The sequence below is a fragment of the Sceloporus occidentalis genome, unplaced genomic scaffold (assembly GCF_023333645.1).
Source record: "Sceloporus occidentalis isolate IW3139 unplaced genomic scaffold, rSceOcc1.0.p SCAF_3, whole genome shotgun sequence".
NCBI lineage: Eukaryota > Metazoa > Chordata > Lepidosauria > Squamata > Phrynosomatidae > Sceloporus > Sceloporus occidentalis.
The window spans coordinates 163,782,646-163,800,704 of record NW_028316983.1 but is presented as its reverse complement, the minus strand read 5'-3'; positions in this window follow the sequence as shown (position 1 = coordinate 163,800,704).

The following is an 18,059-nucleotide window of genomic DNA, read 5'->3' as shown; positions in this document are numbered from 1 at the left end:
CTGAGGACTATTTTATTTAATTTGGATATTTCTCAGGATTAGGTGAACTAGTAGACCTTGGTTGGCTTGCTTGTTTGCCAGCTTCCTTCCTTCTGGCATTATATCCAAAACACATCAGATTTAATAACTTGACTTTTTTACTTGATCCTTCATTCTCCTTGTTGGACAGAGTGGTTTGGATTGGGTGGTTAAACTTCCTTAGATGTGGAACAGTGTCCAGAGTGTCCAGAGACAAATATTTCCTAGCACTGTACAGGTACAGTAACTGGTCACAAATGAAATTATCTTTTCTTTGGTGCGTTACAGACCACCCAAAACGGGCGGCCTCGCGCCGCTGCCGGTTGCTGCGTCCGGGAACCGCAGCAGCCAAACCGCGCGGTTCCCAGGCGCAGCAAGAAAGAAGCGCCAAAATGGCACTTCTTTCTGCAGCCTAGAAGTGGCACCACAAGGCACAAGGTGCACACTTGTGGCGTCACTTCTGCCATGCGACATCTAGACGCTATGCGTCCACGACGTCAAAATGGCGGCGCTCATCTGTATAGGGCGCTGCCATTTTGACGCACTCATTATGTGTGAGGGGCAAGGCGCATCAGGAAGCGCTGCCCCTCGCGCGTAACGACAGTGCCTCTATGGGCCCGTCTGTAACGCACCAGTGTTGCTTAACTTGCCCTCTTCTGACTTTTCCAGCAAAGATAAGAAAATCATTTTCTGAATAGACTGTAACACAATGTGAACAGCTGCTCAGGACTTGACATACATTGTGGATTTAATTTTTAAGGGGGAAAAAAGAAGACAAAGGTTGCTGCTCTATTGACTTCTTCTTTCCCTTATATTTCATTTTTTGTTAACATGAAAGGGCCTGAAATCAAAAGTGCTACATTGTATCTATTCCCCTGTCCTATGCATATTCGTTGGGAAAGCTACGAGTTTGTTGTTTGTGCCTAATTTGAAAACTAAATAACAAGCAAATTGGAAGAACCAAAATTAAACCTCTTAAACTTTTGGCTAGATGGTCTCAGTAGATAACCATGCCAGGCTAATGCCCTGAAAATGTTTTAAGTGGAAATTCAGTAGTACTTATTACCAGTGGAAAAATATTTTAAACTGTGCTGCTCAGACAAGACTCACTTGCTAATCTAATTTGGAATAGTTCCGAGCCGAATCAATATCTGCCTCCTGACAAATATTATTAAATATCTGTTTGATAAGCCTATTTACAACTAGGGATAATAATTTCACTGCTGTGAGATTGTAAATGAACAAACAAAACAAAACAAAACAGACTCACTGATGGCTCCCTTCACTCACAGCGTCTGTGTGCCAAAGTTGGAAGACTAAGATGAAGAACATAATTAAGGAAACATATGAAGGCTAGCACGGGGTTTGAGATTAATTAGCTGTGCGTCAATAATCTCATCAATATCCGATTAACAAATGACACATTGCCCAATGAAACATATTGATTCATTCACACTCCACACTGTTAATAAATTGAAGCTGCTTTGCTAAATGAGAGAGCTGACAAAATAATAAGTTCCTAAAACTTTCCCTGTTACTTGTGCTTAAAAATAAAGTTAGCTTGAAGTATGCTGAAAATTTGCGGCTCTGTCTCTGACTTCTCATTGCTCATGAATGGGGGAAAAAACTCAATCTTTATCTCTTGGGTTAATATAATTAGAAATAGGAATATAAAGACAGTAAAAGATTTCCTGGACTGAGGATTCAAAGTAGACCCATCAAAATCAATGGGGCTGTTGCTAGTTATGACTATTGTAAAACCCATCAATGGTCCTGTTCAGAGCATAATTTAGTCTGGGTGAGTTTGAACACAGAGGAATGCAAATTGTACTAAAATGGATAATAATAATAATAATAATAATAATAATAATTTGTTTTATTTATATACCACTATTCCAAAGATCATAGCGGTGAACAGCAAGTAAGCTAATTAGCAAGTAAGCTAATTTGTCCCCAACAATCTGGGTACTCATTTTAGCGACCTCTGAAGGATGCAAGCCTGAGTCGAGCTTGGGCCCTTTTGCTGGTCTTGAACTCGCAACCTTGTGGTTTCGAGTGAATGGCTGCAGTACAGGCATTTAACCATTGCGCCACCAGGGCTATACATGTCTGTTCAGAAGTATACCTCATTTAGTTCAGCGGGACTTATCACAAGTTGGGCCCTTTCTGTACAAGGCAGACTATTCCAGGAGCAGCCTGGAATATTCTGGCTCCAGAGCTGCCCAAACTTTCCCCCATTACCTCAGCACTCCAGTTGCAATGCCCAGCAGCTGTTCACATGTACATCCCACTGTATTGCCTGGCACAGCTGTCGCCATGCTGAGTTGCACCCAGGCTTTGCACCCAAAGGCATCCAGCTTTGATCACATATCTGAGCACTTTGTTTTGACCTCTGAGCAAGCAATTCACCATGGTGGCACTTGTGCCAGGCAGCAGAGCAGGACACATCATGGATAGCTACCCAGAATTACAGTGGAGGGCCCTGGCTCTTCTGGGAATATCTGGAGCAAATAATGATTTATCTAAATCCATGATAAGGAGGCTATCCCATGAGTTTCGTGCTGAACTAGCCAGACGTTGTCTGGACTGTTTGCATCAGAACCAAGGTTTGGACCATGCATTGTCCGGACTCTCCACTTAGAGAATGGGGGAAGGATGTTTTATTTGGCCTGTGAAGACAGGGCCTACATGTGAATAGGATTACAGACTAAATGGTCTAAGGTGTGTCTAAATAAGACTTAAGCTAGACAGACCTTAGGTTGCAAATCTATTCACACCCTTTTATCCTGAAGGTTATGAAAGAATATGCAAAATATGTATTTACTTTTTGTAATATCAAAATCCTTGGAGGAGGGTCTTACCAGGTTTCATTCTCTAGTGGAAACTCAATGCATAGAAGCACTCCTTCTTGTGAATGCTGGCCCCATTCACACTCACATTTTTGTGCCGAGTAGATCCAGGGAGATTTGATGGTGCAATACTGAATCAAAGTTCCCACTATGTTTACCCCAATTGAGTCTCTCCATGGCAATTTAACCCAGTTGGAGTTCACATTGCCATTTGTATCTAATTAAAATCAAGCTGCCATTTCAATCATTCTCACTTTTTAAAAAAACTATCAATCAAATGATATGCATCTATGTCACACTGTTTGGGCAAATCTTCCCTCCTCTGCCAGCCTCGGAGGGTGGCAATGGCAAGCCTCTCTGGAGAACCCTTGCTAAGAATGCTCCTCGATACGTTTGCCTGGGGGGTTACACTGTCTCAGCCTTGGAGAGTCCAATGGCAAGTCCCTCTGAAGGACCCTTGCCAAGAATGCTCCTTGATAGGTTCGCCTTGGGGGATTTACACTCTCTTACCTGAAAGGATGGCATTGACAAGTTCCTGGGAGAGGTTAGCCTTGGGTGTGTGTGTGTGTGTGTGTGTGTGTGTGTGTGTCAGACTCTCTTAGCCAAGAAACCCTCATGGATTTAAATGTGGGGTATAAATGAAATATAACTCCAACTTCGGAGTGGAGTCTGATATAGTTTTATTTCTGAAGAAAGAGGAAAAAAGGACCCAGACCTGCACTGATTGCTTTTTTAAAAAATGTCAAACAAATCATGCACATCTTTGTCATATTGACAATGTGAGTATTCAAAGGTACTGTCAACTGCAGCCATGCAATAGCAAAGGTGTGCATAAGCTGTCAATTTTTATTTTTTATTTTGTTTAAAAAATAAGTACACTAATGATGTTCCTGGGAGAACTCTCTCCCTTGCTTTGGCTTTGGCTGGCAGGGAGAGCGCAAAAGGGTGGGCATGATCCGCCCCCTGTGCATTAACCCCTCCCTTCCTTGGCATCGAACTGAATCAACAGCAAGTTTCCATTTGCTGCTGGTAGAAAAAGACAGGTTCTTTTGGAAAGACACACTGAAATCCCCGTTTATGAAAAAGGAGATTTGCCCTGGGCTCACTCCAATTCGGGTTGGAAAAACTCGATGCAAGTGTGAATGACTCACTTTTAAATCGAGTTGCAAACTGGTTTATAACATAGTGTGAACGACCCCTAAGTCTCTTCTGAAGAACACCCAGTGGTGAGGCTGCTACAATTTCAGCTCCAGGTTAAAAAACAACAACAACTACAAATGCAACTAGCCCAAGCATTTTAAAGTACTGTGCTTCTGATTTATGCTTATTGAAATGTTTTATAAATTGGTTGTATTATATTATGGTTTATTTCAAGGGTAGGCAACCTACGGCCCGCGGGCCGCATGCGGCCTGCCGAGCCATTGGGACCGGCCCCTGCTCGGTCCTGCCGCCGATTGCCGCCGCCAAAGGCTCCACGGGGCAGCTGCACGGGGCCTTGAGCCTCTCGCGCAGGCCCCTTAGAAGCCGGGAAGGAGCCTGCGAGGACGCGCACGCGGGTGTCCTCCGCCTCCTTCCCGGCCTCTGAGGGGCTTCGAGGCCCCTCAGAAGCCGGGAAGGAGCCTGCAAGGACCCCAGCGCGGGCGTCCTCCGCCTCCTTCCCGGCCTCTGAGGGGCTTGGAGGCCCCTCAGAAGCCTGGAAAGAGCCGGCGAGGACCCCAGCGCGGGCGTCCTCCGCCTCCTTCCCGGCCTCTGAGGGGCTTGGAGGCCCCTCAGAAGCCTGGAAAGAGCCGGCGAGGACCCCAGCGCGGACGTCCTCCGCCTCCTTCCCGGCCTCTGAGGGGCTTGGAGGCCCCTCAGAAGCCTGGAAAGAACCGGCGAGGACGCCAAAGCGGGCGTCCTCCGCCTCCTTCCTGGCCTCTGAGGGGCTTGGAGGCCCCTCAAAAGCCGAGAAAGAGCCTGCAAGGATACCAGCGTGGGTGTCCCCTGCCTCCTTCCTGGCCTCTGAGGGGCCTCCCCTCATTTTACAGCAGGAGGGGCAGAGAGAGAGAGAGAGGAGTTGTGTGTATATATGTGTAAGAGAGAACGAGTTGTGTGTGTGTGTGAGAGAGAGAGAGAGAGAGAGAGAGAGGGGAAGTGGGTTATGTGTGTGAGTGGGTTGTGTGAGAGGGTGTGTGAGAAGGTGAGGTTGTATGTGAGAGAGAGATGTATTGTGTATGTGTGTGTGAGAGAGAACGAGGTTGTGTGTGTGAGAGAGAGATGGGTTTTGTGTGTGTGTATGTGTGAGACACACACACAGAGAGAAGTGGGTTGTGTATGAGAGAGGGGGTGGTTGTGTGTGTTAGACAGGGTTTGGTGTGTGTGTGTGTGTGAGAGAGAAGTGGGTTGTGTGTGAGAGAGAGCAAGTTGTGTGAGAGAGGGTGTATGTGAGAGACAGGGTGAGGTTGTGTGTGAGAGAGACAGGTGTTGTGTGTGTGTGTGTGTTTGTGCAAAATCCCCTCTCAGCACCTTGTGCCTTTCTGGGTTGAGACAGTGTGCATGCTTTCTTCTTCTTCTTCTTCTTCTTCTTCTTCTTCTTCTTCTTCTTCTTCTTTTTGTTTTTTTGGAATTACTTTGTAGTAGTTTCCATGCTTGGAACTATTATTATTATTGTTATCACTCTGGGGGCGGAGCATGTGGCCCCGCCCCTGGAGTGTGGAAGCTCCACCCCCAGCATGCAGCCCCGCCCCCAGAGGGTGGAAACTCCACCCCCCCGGCTTCGGCCCCCCAATTGTCTGAGGGACAGCAACCCGGCCCCCGGCTCAAAAAGGTTGCCTACCCCTGGTTTATTTTGTTGGTGTTTTTTTTTTAAATCACCTCTTGTATAATGCCCTGATATCCTAGAATAAAAGACAGGCTAAAAAACATTTAATAAATGAAAAAATGTATGCTACTCTTAATGAAATGTTTACTAACTACTGACATCTTTTTAAAAAAGATAATCCTTTGCATGATTACAACCCCCCCAACTCAGCTGAATCTCAGTTTATTGTAAAAAACATAAGCAAATAAATAAATAAATATTGTATGGTCACAGAAAGGACGGTTGGTGGGAATGGAATCCCAGATCTATTAGTTACTTTCCTTATAGATGAGGCGAAAAAACTGTTTAAAGTAAAAAATTCAGAAACCTAAAATGGGTGTATCCACGTGGCAGAAATAAAGCAGTTTGACCCCACTTTAACTGTCATGGCTCTATTCTGTGGAATCCTGGGATTTGTAGTTTGGTGAGGTATTCAGCCTGGGCTGTCACAGAGCTCTGGTGTGTCACTACACTACAAATCCCAGGATTCTGCAGGATATAATCATGGCAGTTGAAAGGCTGTCAAACAGCTTTATTTTTGCAGTGGGGATACACCCAATGACAATAAAATTTTCACAGCATGCTTTTGAAAAAGAGGAAGAGGAGGACGACGAATTATAATATGATTATTTAACCCCAGATAACAAAGAGTTAAGGAAAACCCTGCTATAGCCAAATGAGTTCATAAAACAAGCACTTAAGATCAACTGGATAATGGGGAGCTTGCAAACAAAGTACCAAATCTCCAAGGAAGTGCAAACAAGCTTGTTCTGAGATGCTGTTGATGAGGTTGTAGCAATGCTGATGATGTATGAACAGTGGTATAGCAGAATGTCTTTGGCCTCTTGTGTGTTTCCATCAGACACCACTTTTTTTTGGCAACCAGCCTTGGATATATTTCTGTCTTTGTGAATTTTCTCAAAATATGTTATTGGCCTGATAGTTAATTCCTTGGGCTGTCCTGCTAGCAGTGGGCCATTTTCTGTATCACAGGATTCTGTCCAGCGTTATTAGAAATGTTACACTCAGCAGTTTGCCCCATCTGTATTTTGCACTTAACTAACTCTCATTAGCTTTTTAGGGTCCTGTGATATGCTGAATAACCTGGAACACCTAATGATTTTATTACCAGTCTTAATATTTAGAGTTCCCAGTAGAGTCATGTAGGGTTCTTAATGAAACCATTATTTACAGGATTAAAACCTCTTGGCAAATTCCCTTCCTTCCACCTCTGAACTCCAATTAGTACACATTCACGATCCTCTCTTGGAAGAAAAAGAGCTTTATATACTGCTCAACATTTATTGATGCTTTATGTAACGTGGCTTTAAAACGTCAGCTATAAAATAAAAATAACACAGTTCAGTACTTTCTCCCCTAGCTGAATTTGCTAACGCTCTACTCTTTCATCAGAGCAGCCTTCCAAAGAATTAATGGTTTCTAATAATTATGTTAGAAACCCAAAAATGGGCCAGGTACTGTCTCAACATTTGCTACTAATAAGTTACCAACTTGTTCTACTTAAAGCTGCACTGGCAATGCATCACATTATTTAAAAAAAAATATTTTCACACTTTTGGTCTAGAAAGTCTGTTTCCCATTAAGAAGCCTTCCAAATGAGAAAGTGTCATTTGTATTATCTGGCATTAGTGGACTCCAACTGAACAGAAATCAGTGGTCAAGCTTTTCCCTTCTGGTCAATATTATTCCTGAGCTGCTGCCATGCTGCAGAATTAATGCAGTTTGACACCACTTTAACTATCATGGCTCCATACTATGGAATTCTGGGATATGTAGTTTTTTGTGGCACCAGAGCTCTCTGAGATAGAAGGCTAAAATCTCACAAAACTACAAACCCCAGAATTCCATAGCATTGAGCCATGGCATTTGAAGCTGTGTCAAACTGCATTAATTCTGCAGTGCAGATGCAGCCCTGGTTTCAGATAGAGTGGATACATGTTTGAATGGTCCTACTTGATATATTTTTCCATCTTATTGAAGCACAGCTTGTCAGGAGAAGTCAGAGGAAAGGAATGGCTAAATTCTTCTCCTTTACCTGTTCGCTTAGTATAAAAATGCTGTGATATGAGAAAAATGCTCCTTATTGGCCCATCATAAAGATGACACATGTGACAGAGCCATCTGAGTTGTGCCTCTTACTCTAAGCAATTCCTCTTCCCACAAAGAAGAGATGCATGGTTGGTTGTATCTGTGGCTGGGTTTTAGAAATTCATGTGTTCTTTCTGACTTTCTCTCAGGTAATTTAAATTAAAAATATAAAGGTTAGAGAACAACAACTAAAATTAAAAAGCAAATGGTATAAAACACCACATCAGGTTGCAATGATAAATAAAAAAAAAAACTTTCTCCAAATTGCTGGCATGGATGTGGGCAAAAAGGAACATATATACATACTGTATGCGGTGGGAGTGCCCCTAAGTACAAAAATTTTGGTTAGAAGTTATGCAAGAGATAAACAGAATGATGGGGAGAAATCTCCATTTTGATAAGGAGAATTGTTTAACTTTGAATTTGAGAAAATTCAGATTGAATAAAACAAGGTTACATAATAAAAAAAATCTGTTAAGAGTGGCACATGCTGTAATAGTATTGGGATGTCAAAACAAACAGTGTTGGGGGGGAAATTGGTCACATTATATTGCAGAATATCTTTTATTTGATTATTTAAGGGAGAGGAAAGGAAAATATAATGGTCAAATAAAGGAGCTTATTATTCCGCTTAAATAACTCAGTCTACCTCATCTGAATTCAAGCCTAAATTGGGAGGCAGCTGGGTTCTACTGCAAGGATTTTGCCACCAAAGCCACTGGGTGAGTACAACCCGGCTGCAGCCTGGGTCCCAGGTGAGCCCTGGCAGCTTCATTTTGAAGAAGGGAGCTTTCCAACTTGGAAAAATGGCCACCAGAGCTCACCTGAGACCTGAGCTGCAGCCGGGTTGTACTCGCCTGGCGGCTTCAGTGGCAAAATCTTTGTGGTAGGACCTGGCTGCCTCCCAATTTAGGCTTGAATTTGGATGAGGTAAGCCAGGTTATTTAAGCGGAGCGATAAGCCCCAAAGGAAATGACCTGGTGGGACAAATGGAGTTGCTGGATTGAGAAAGTTAAAGCTCCAAAAGGATATGATGAAATTAGGGAAAATATTACTAAAATATTCCACATTATGGGTATGGGATACTAATTTACTTGGTTATAGCCATTGGAGGGAGAAGAGGGAAGTGGTGGGTGGGTTGAAAAGCATGTGATGAATAATGGTCATATTTGGTAAAGATTTATTATATATGTTGTATACAGTATTAGGACCATAAAACTTATAAATAAAGCAAAAAAAAATGTTCTTTCTGACGTTTAATTTAATTATTTTGAAAGTATTTGCTGATATTACTATTGTTGTTGTTATTGGATCGATGCGTAATATCCATCTCTCCTTCCATCCACTCTTCTAGCCAAAGAGGCCTGTGGGTCAGTCCAACTGTACCACAAACCCTGTCTCTGCTCCTATGCAATGCCAGGTCTGTTAGGAATAAGACCCACATAATATACGATCTTGTGGAGGATAAGAACTGCGACCTGGCTTGCATTACCGAGACCTGGCTTGGGCCTGAGAGTGAAGCGGTGTGGGCACAGGCCCTCCCTGCCGGGTACTCGGTTAAGGACCAGATCAGGGTAAGTGGGCGGGGGGGGGGAGTTGCCTTGATCTATAAAAACACCTTCTCCTTGACCAGGAACCATGTTCGACAGACTAATTACATTGAGTGTATTTACCTGACCCTGAAGGCTAGGGACAGTTTAGGGATTCTGTTAGTCTACAGGCCACCCCGTGCGCTAACAGACTCCCTGGCCGAGCTGACACAGCTGGTCTTGGAGCTGATGCTCGAGTCCCCTAGGCTTCTTGTCCTGGGGGACCTCAACATCCCCTTTGAGGCTAGTCATGCTCTAACTGGTGCGGCTCGGGAGTTCATGGCTACCATGACTGCCATGGGCCTGTCCCAACTGGTCTCAGGGCCCACGCATTCTGCTGGTAATACACTAGATGCTGTTTTCTGTACGGACATGGAGTCTCCGTGGGCAGAGGTAACGAATATCTCTGCCCTGTCATGGATGGATCATTTTCTGGTCGAGGCTAGTATCAAGGGGACAACCCAGATCCCCCCCGGGGGTGGCGGACCTATTAGAATGGTCCACCCTCGAAGGCTGATGGAACCCAAAAGGTTCCAGGAAGCCCTAGAGGGCTACCTGGTTGGAACTGACGGCGATTCTGTTGATGCCCTGACCAACACCTGGGATATTGATCTCTCCAGGGCTATATACAGTATCGCTCCCAAATGTCCTTTCCGGCCCGCTTCCAATAAAAAGCCCTGGTATACGGAAGATCTCAGGGCAAGGAAGCGGACTGCGCAACGACTAGAGCGTAAATGGCGGAAACACCAGCACTTATCCGACAAGACACTCCTAGAGTCTCTTTTGAAGGCCTACGGAGTGGCAATTGGTGCAGCTAAGAATTCGTTCTATGCTGCACGAATTGCGTCCGCGGAGTCGCGTCCAGCAGAGCTGTTCAGGGTGGTGAGAGAGCTTACCCAACTGGCTCCCCCCCTGAACCCACTATTGGAGCCATCTAAAGCCTGCTGCGACGAGTTTAACAACTTCTTCGCGGATAAAATCTCTCGGCTAAGGACTGATCTTGACGATGTTATTGGTTCAGAATCGAGAGTAGAGGCGTCCAGAGCTTCCGTGGACTCAGTTATACTGGATCAGTTTGAGTCTGTTAGTACCGAGGATGTGGACAGGATCCTCGGCAGCGTTAGGAAGACGACCTGCTCCCTCGATCCCTGTCCTTCATGGCTGGCAGTCCAAGGGGGAACGGCGTCAACAGAAATGTTGCGTCGTATTGTCAATTCATCATTCAGGGAGGGCCGTTTTCCATCTAATTTAAAGACGGCCATTATAAAACCTTTATTAAAGAAGCCCTCCCTTGACCCCCTAATTCGAAATAACTATCGGCCTGTGTCACTGCTGCCATTCTTAGGGAAGGTGATCGAGAGGGCGGTTGCCTCCCAGCTGCAGAGGGTCTTGGAGGATACGGATTATCTGGACCCATTTCAAACTGGCTTCCGGGCGGGCTATGGGGTTGAGACTGCCATGGTCGCCTTAGTCGATGATCTCCGTCTGGGCATGGACAGGGGTAGCGTGTCCCTGTTAGTGCTCTTGGACATCTCTGCGGCCTTTGATACCATCGACCATGGTATCCTTCTGGAGCGCCTGGGGGAGTTGGGTATCGGGGGCACTGCTCTGCAGTGGTTCCGTTCCTACCTCTCGGGTAGATTCCAGATGGTGGAGCTGGGGGACTGTCGCTCCGATAAGAGGGCCCTCACATCTGGGGTCCCTCAGCTAGCGATTCTGTCCCCTATGCTATTTAACATTTACATGAAGCCGCTGGGAGAGATCATCCGGAGACATGGGGCGCGGTGTTATCAGTACGCTGATGACACCCAAATAGTCTTCTCTGTGTCCCCGACTGATGCAGTGACTAGGGATGGCATCTCTCCGCTCAACGCCTGCTTGGAGTCAGTAATGGGCTGGATGAGGGAAAACAGACTCAGCCTGAATCCAGAGAAAATGGAAGTACTTGTGATAGGCTCCCCTGGTCCAGGGATGGAAATTTTTCCACCTGTCCTGAACGGGGTCATGCTCCCTGTAAAGGACACTGTTCGTAGTCTGGGGGTGCTTCTGGACTCGTCGCTCCACCTAACCTCTCAGGTGGATGCGACAGTCAGAGGCGCCTGTTATCAGCTTTGGCTGATACGCCAGCTGCGACCCTACCTGGGCCGGGGGGACCTTGAAACAGTGGTACATGCACTGGTAACCTCTCAACTCGATTTCTGTAATGCGCTCTACATGGGGCAACCCTTGTACCAAACTCGGAAGCTTCAATTGGTTCAGAACATGGCGGCTAGACTGGTTACGGGTACCTCCAGAGCCAGTCATATAACACCGGTACTGGAGGACCTACACTGGCTGCCAATTTGCTTCCGGGCGCAATACAAGGTGTTGGTTATAACCTATAAAGCCCTAAATGGCTTGGGCCCAGGGTACTTGGAGGACCGCCTCTCCCCGTACAATCCGCCCCGCACTCTCCGGTCGGGTGGGAAACAGCTTTTGAGAGTTCCTGACACGAGATATGTGATGTCTGCACATAGGGCTTTTTCTGCTTCGGCCCCGCAGGCTTGGAACTCTCTCCCTGTTGAGCTCCGCTCAGCCCCCTCCCTAGAGTCTTTTAGAAAAAACCTAAAGACTCATTTTTTCCACCTTGCTTTCCCCCATGTCCCTTAATTCCACTCTTCTCCTTTATGCTGTTGTAATTGTAATGTAATGGATGTCTTTGGGGTTATTGCTGTTATTAGTTTTAATGGTTTTAAAAGGTGATTGAATGATGGATATTTTTATTGTTGTATTTTATTGCTTAATGTGGGGGGATTTCTTTTATTGGATTTGCTGTTGTCATATTTTAACTGATTGTAAACCGCTGTGATCATTGGAATAGCGGTATACAAATAAAGATTCATTCATTCATTCATTGTTAATTGCCTTTGAGTTGGCCTTGACTCATGGCGACCCTGTAGATAAGATTTCTCCAATAGACTTCTCCCTTGTCTTCCACTGCTCTGCTCAGGTCCTGCAAGCTCAGGCCTATGGCCTCTCAGTTTAACAAACCCCACTTTAGTGTTCAGAGTTATGTCTTTGCTCTTTAGGAACTTGTCCAGTTTTTTCATAGTGGCTCCTAGCCTTCTTCTAATTTCTTGACTGCATTAATATTTGATCTTAGGTATGGAAACTCTTTGACTATTTCAATATTCTTGTTATTTAGGATGACTTCTTGTAGATCTTCTTTGGTCATTATTTTTGTTATCTTAGGCCCGGTACAGACCACCACTTTGCAGCAGCCTGGGGCCAAAATTAGGGCCTGGGAGAGCAGAGCGTTCAGACAGCGCACATGCGCCAATGATGTACATTGTGTGTCGCCTCCAAATGGAGGGGTGCACAAGAGATATCACCGTGCAGCTCCTTTTTGGAGTGGATTGTTGCCATGCCCATGCGGTTGCTGCAGCAATGATCTAGGCGGGAAGGGGCAGCCTCAGGTTGCCCCTTTCTTCTCATCTGTACAAGCCTACGTTGGCATTTTCTTTCCTTGACACTCTTCAATAATTGTTCCAGGTCTTTCTTGGCATATTGAGGGGCTTAGGTTAGTAAACCGGCAGAGTGTCTGCCTACTATTAGACCAAGACCGGTAACTGGCTGTTTTTGCTAGCTGTCTTCGGGGCAGAAACCAAAGCTTGAATAGATTAAATCACTTTATAATGTTTCCCAAGTGGGGAAAGAATGGTCTGAAACCAGTCTGAATGCAATGGGTGATTGGTACGAATGCATCAGACAAAAGGCACACTGACTTTCAAGCCCTTTCTCTGACTATGCTCTTCTAGTTCCATTCCTTGGTCATGATCCTCTCACCTTCTACAGGCACAAAAGGATTGTGCTGGCAAATCTGATGATTTCATCAAGGTGGGTGCCTTCTAGACCCTAGGTAGCTCTAACCAGGTGTGTCATATGCACACAGGTCAGGTGTCCCCAGCAGGGTCAAATCCAGGTCACCCACCCCAGTGTATTAATTTGGTATTAAACATGAGCGGTGATGGGGGGGGCAAATCTTGGAGTAGCAGTATAAAGTATCACATCATGTGATAAGAGAACCTTTTAGTAGCCAAATTTAAAAACTCCTTCCTCCTCTTCCTCCCTCAAGATGCTGAGTTCCAGAATATACTATATCATCATCATCATCATCATCATCATCATCATCATCATCATCAGGCCAAATAAATAAATAAATGAAAAAAAATACAGCCTTATATTTGTGGTCCTTTTTCAATATAAAGCCCCTATGCAACTCAAAATTCTCTTGCAATCCTTTTGGTGTTGTTAGGAATTTATTCCAAATTAAAGACTGTTTCTGTGTTGATCATACTATCATTAAGATTACAGAAACAAAAAAAAATTTTTTTTGAATACATACTAAGCCCTATTTTTCTAGGGCCACAGACTCTTTCCTGCTGTGATTTGAAATCTCCAATCTGACTATCACAACAGCTATCATAGCAACCACAAAGAGGGCAAATTATCTATCTATCTATCTATCTATCTATCTATCTATCTATCTATCTATCTAATGAATTAATTTATATGCTGCCTTTCTCCAGGACCAAAGGCAGCTCACAGACAAAACATTTGAAATCTCAATCCAGTCAGCCTTGACTGTATCCACTCTCCTACATGTGTTAAATGTTGCTTGCTATTATTATTATTATTATTATTATTATTATTATTAACCTTTATTTATAAAGCGCTGTAAATTGACACATTAAGTGAATGTTCATAGGACAGAGTGTGTGCAGCTACATTACTCATGTGAGGGCTCAAATAATAGTTTTCTTAATCTTTTTTGTACTTGAACATTTCAGTATACATTTGATTGATAATTTTGGAGGGTGCTGAACTACACAAGAGTCTTAGTGTTCTCATTTGTTTTATCATTTAAGCAGGGGCAGCCATCCCGATCCTACTCTTGGGGGACTCAAGCACCACACTCCCCATTCTGGAGTCCATATGGCCATGGTTATCTAGCCTTCATGATTGTGAAAGGCAGAGAAGCTCCATCCTCTTCTGTATCTGGTCACCCTAATATGAGAATCACCAATCTTATGGGATCCTAATAAATAGGATATATTTTACAATTAGCTTAGCTTTTTTTCACAGGAAAAAGATGGTTGCAGTTATTAGCGTGTAAGTTGAAGGATATGTTTTTGTTGTTGGTAGATTTTGAGTCTTATTTTTGGGACATGGTCAAAAGTTTGATTGCTCTACAAATATTAGATAAAATATAATGATTTAAAAATATAATAGTATAAAATATAGATTATTCTTAAGTATATGCATCATATACAATTTGATGCCTATATAATATATACAGTTTCAACTATTCCCGTGGTAACAATCACTCTTAATCCATTAGTGTTGTGATTATATTCATGGGAAATTTCACAAAGTAAAACTGGAAAGAAATTATTGTCATCATAAATAATGAAAACCCCCCTCTCCTTTGGTCATCAGGAAGTGACTAATTTAGAGACTATTCAACAGTACTGTTGTTGTACTGCTAAAAAGGAAAGAGTAATGTGGATCGAAACAGGAAGGGAGCTACTAATTAAAATTGTGAGGGGATATTTCCTGAACAGAACTTCTGCATATGTATTACAAATGTGCATACATCAAGGTGACAAACAATGCTGCCACAATACTAAGTAGTGTGTAGAACTGCTATTTTAATTCTGCACACAGCTGATTCCAAGAAAAGGAATGTTTCAGCAGCCCTAAATGGACCTAGTGTGGAGGCAAACAGCTGATTTTCAGTTATTAACCTTGGTGCAGTAAAGGTCAGATCCTATGTACCCATGATGCATGAAGAATCATCCCCAGCTCACCCTCGTGGCATGAAATTGACATTCCCACTTTCCAATTTCTTTTCATTTTGGGATAGCATTTCTTCTTGCTTTGAAGGAGCTACAGCTGAGCTTTTACCACACTGTGGGTGTTATTTGCATTCGGCCCTTAGTGTGCAATTCTCTCATTCTCCACCAAAATGGCTGACATTGTGGTTGAATGCCTTTCACAGTTCACCTAGGTGCAAATCCTATGAGATCCTGAGCCCTGAATGCTGAGTGAAGTCATTAAGCATTACAGGTGTTCCTCACCCATAAGGTTTTGGCTTTTCACAACCTTTTGCTCAATTGCTATTTAATAAGACAAGGAGACCTCAGAGGTTTTACTAGAGAACACATATAAGCAAAGTACTTGGAACGCATTTCTGTGGGAACAGCTCAGGCAACAGCACCATTGCAGACATGAGTAGCGATATTTTGAAAGCAGTTAACAAGGGCAAGGACACACATCTGCCTTTAGGGAATTGTCCTCAGAAAACCAGCAGCAAGAAAACCTAATTAGAAACATTGGGGGGTGGTGGAGAGAGAGAAAATCCTGCTGTTATTAGAATGCCTGCCCAGTGAATCCTGCAGAAAGACAGAAGTTTGTAAGCTTCAGCTAGTGAGTTGCAATTTTTCATCACTTTCCAAATACATTTCACACCAATAATGTCCCAGTTAGCATGGAGGACACTTTACTCTGCATTGCACATTTTAAAGCCAATGTCTACCAGTAAATGCATGAAGAGTTTCTCCCTGTTCAGCTCAGCAAATGGTCATGGCAGTCATTCCTGCACGACCCTGAAGAGGATTTTTCTTCCCTTGTAATTCTAGAAGGAATTAGAAAATACGGCATGTTGAGTCAAGGATCCAACTTTATTTAGGGAAAGAAATATATCCCAGGCAGCCCTTCTGATGTCTGAGCTGGAATAACCATTGGCCTGTAGAGGCCCAGGAAAACCCAGAGAAGTGAAGACAAGCAACCACCCAAAGGGAAGGGATTTTTACCATACATCAAAGGAGTCAACAGACAGAATAGGCAAAGTGGTGAGGAAGCACAACCTTCAAATGGTTTACAAACCGAAGAAGAAAATTCAGCAAATGCTGTGCTCAGCCAAGGACCAGAGAGATCCTCTCACAGCCGCAGGAGTTTACCGCATACCATGCAGCTGCGGACAAGTCTACATAGGGTCCACCAAACACAGCGTGCAAACAAGAATCAAGGAACACGAGAGACACTACAGACTGGGCCAGCCGAAAAATCAGCAGTAGCAGAACATGCCACAAACCATCCTGGGCATAAAATACTGTTTGAAAACACTGAAATTCTGGACCATGCCAACCACTACCATGTCAGGATGCACAGGGAAGCCATTGAAATCCACAAACACCTGGACAATTTCAATAGGAAAGAAGAAACCCTTAAAGTAAAGGTTTGGCTACCAGTCCTGAAAAATAGCAATACAAAGACTCAACAAATGCAAATGAGAAATCTGCCAGCAGACAATGAGCAATATCAAGCAGACATTAATCCTCATAGAATCATAGAATCATAGAGTTGGAAGAGACCACAAGGGCCATCCAGTCCAACCCCCTGCCATGCAGGAAATCACAATCAAAGCATCCCCGACAGATGGCCATCCAGCCTCTGCTTGAAGACCTCCAAGGATGGAGACTCCACCACACTCCAGGGGAGTTTGTTCCACTGTTGAACAGCCCTTACTGTCAGGAAGTTCCTCCTAATGTTGAGGTGGAATCTCTTTTCCTGCAGTTTACATCCATTGCTTCGGGTCCTAGTCTCTGGAGCAACAGAAAACAAGCTTGCTCCCTCCTCAATATGACATCCCTTCAAATATTTAAACAGGGCTATCATATCACCTCTTAATATTCTCTTCTCCAGGCTAAACATCCCCAGCTCCCTGAGTCGTTCCTCATAGGGTATGGTTTCCAGACCCTTCACCATTTTAGTTGCCCTCCTTTGGACACGCTCCAGTTTCTCAATGTCCTTTTTGAATTGTGGTGCCCAGAACTGGACACAATATTCCAGGTGGGGCCTGACCAGAGCAGAATATAGTGGCACTATGACTTCCCTTGATCTAGACGCTATACTTCTATTGATGCAGCCTAAAATCGCATTGGCCTTGTTAGCTGCTGCATCGCATTGTTGACTCATGTTCAACTTATGGTCTACTTGGACACCTAGATCCCTTTCACACATAGTTTCATTCTGCCAGGTGTCCTCCATCCTATATCTGTGCTTTTCATTTTTCCATCCTAGGTGCAGTACCTTACATTTCTCCGTGTTGAATTTCATTTTGTTAGCTATGGCCCAGTTTTCTAGTCTGTTCAGGTCATTTTGAATCTTGATCCTGTCCTCTGGGGTATTAGCTACTCCCCCTAATTTGGTGTCATCTGCAAATTTGATAAGTATGCCCCAAATTTTGTCCTCCAAGTCATTGATAAAGATGTTGAATAGCACTGGGCCCAGGACAGAGCCCTGTGAGACCCCACTGGTCACTTCTCTCCACTGGTCACTTCTCGTTTGCAGACCCTCCCACTCTGAGGCCTGCCATTAGCAACAAAAACAATATACATGCAAATTCACTCCTTCCTTTCCAGGTCACACATTATATATACCCAAGTCCATTCCAGGCAAACATTCTCTGAAGATGCCAGCCACAGATGCTGGCGAAACATCAGGAAGAAACTTTTCTGGAACATGGCCACATAGCCCGAAAAACCCACAAAAAACTATGGATGCAGGCCATGAAAGCCTTCGACTTTACAAACTGGATTATTTCTGCAGTGT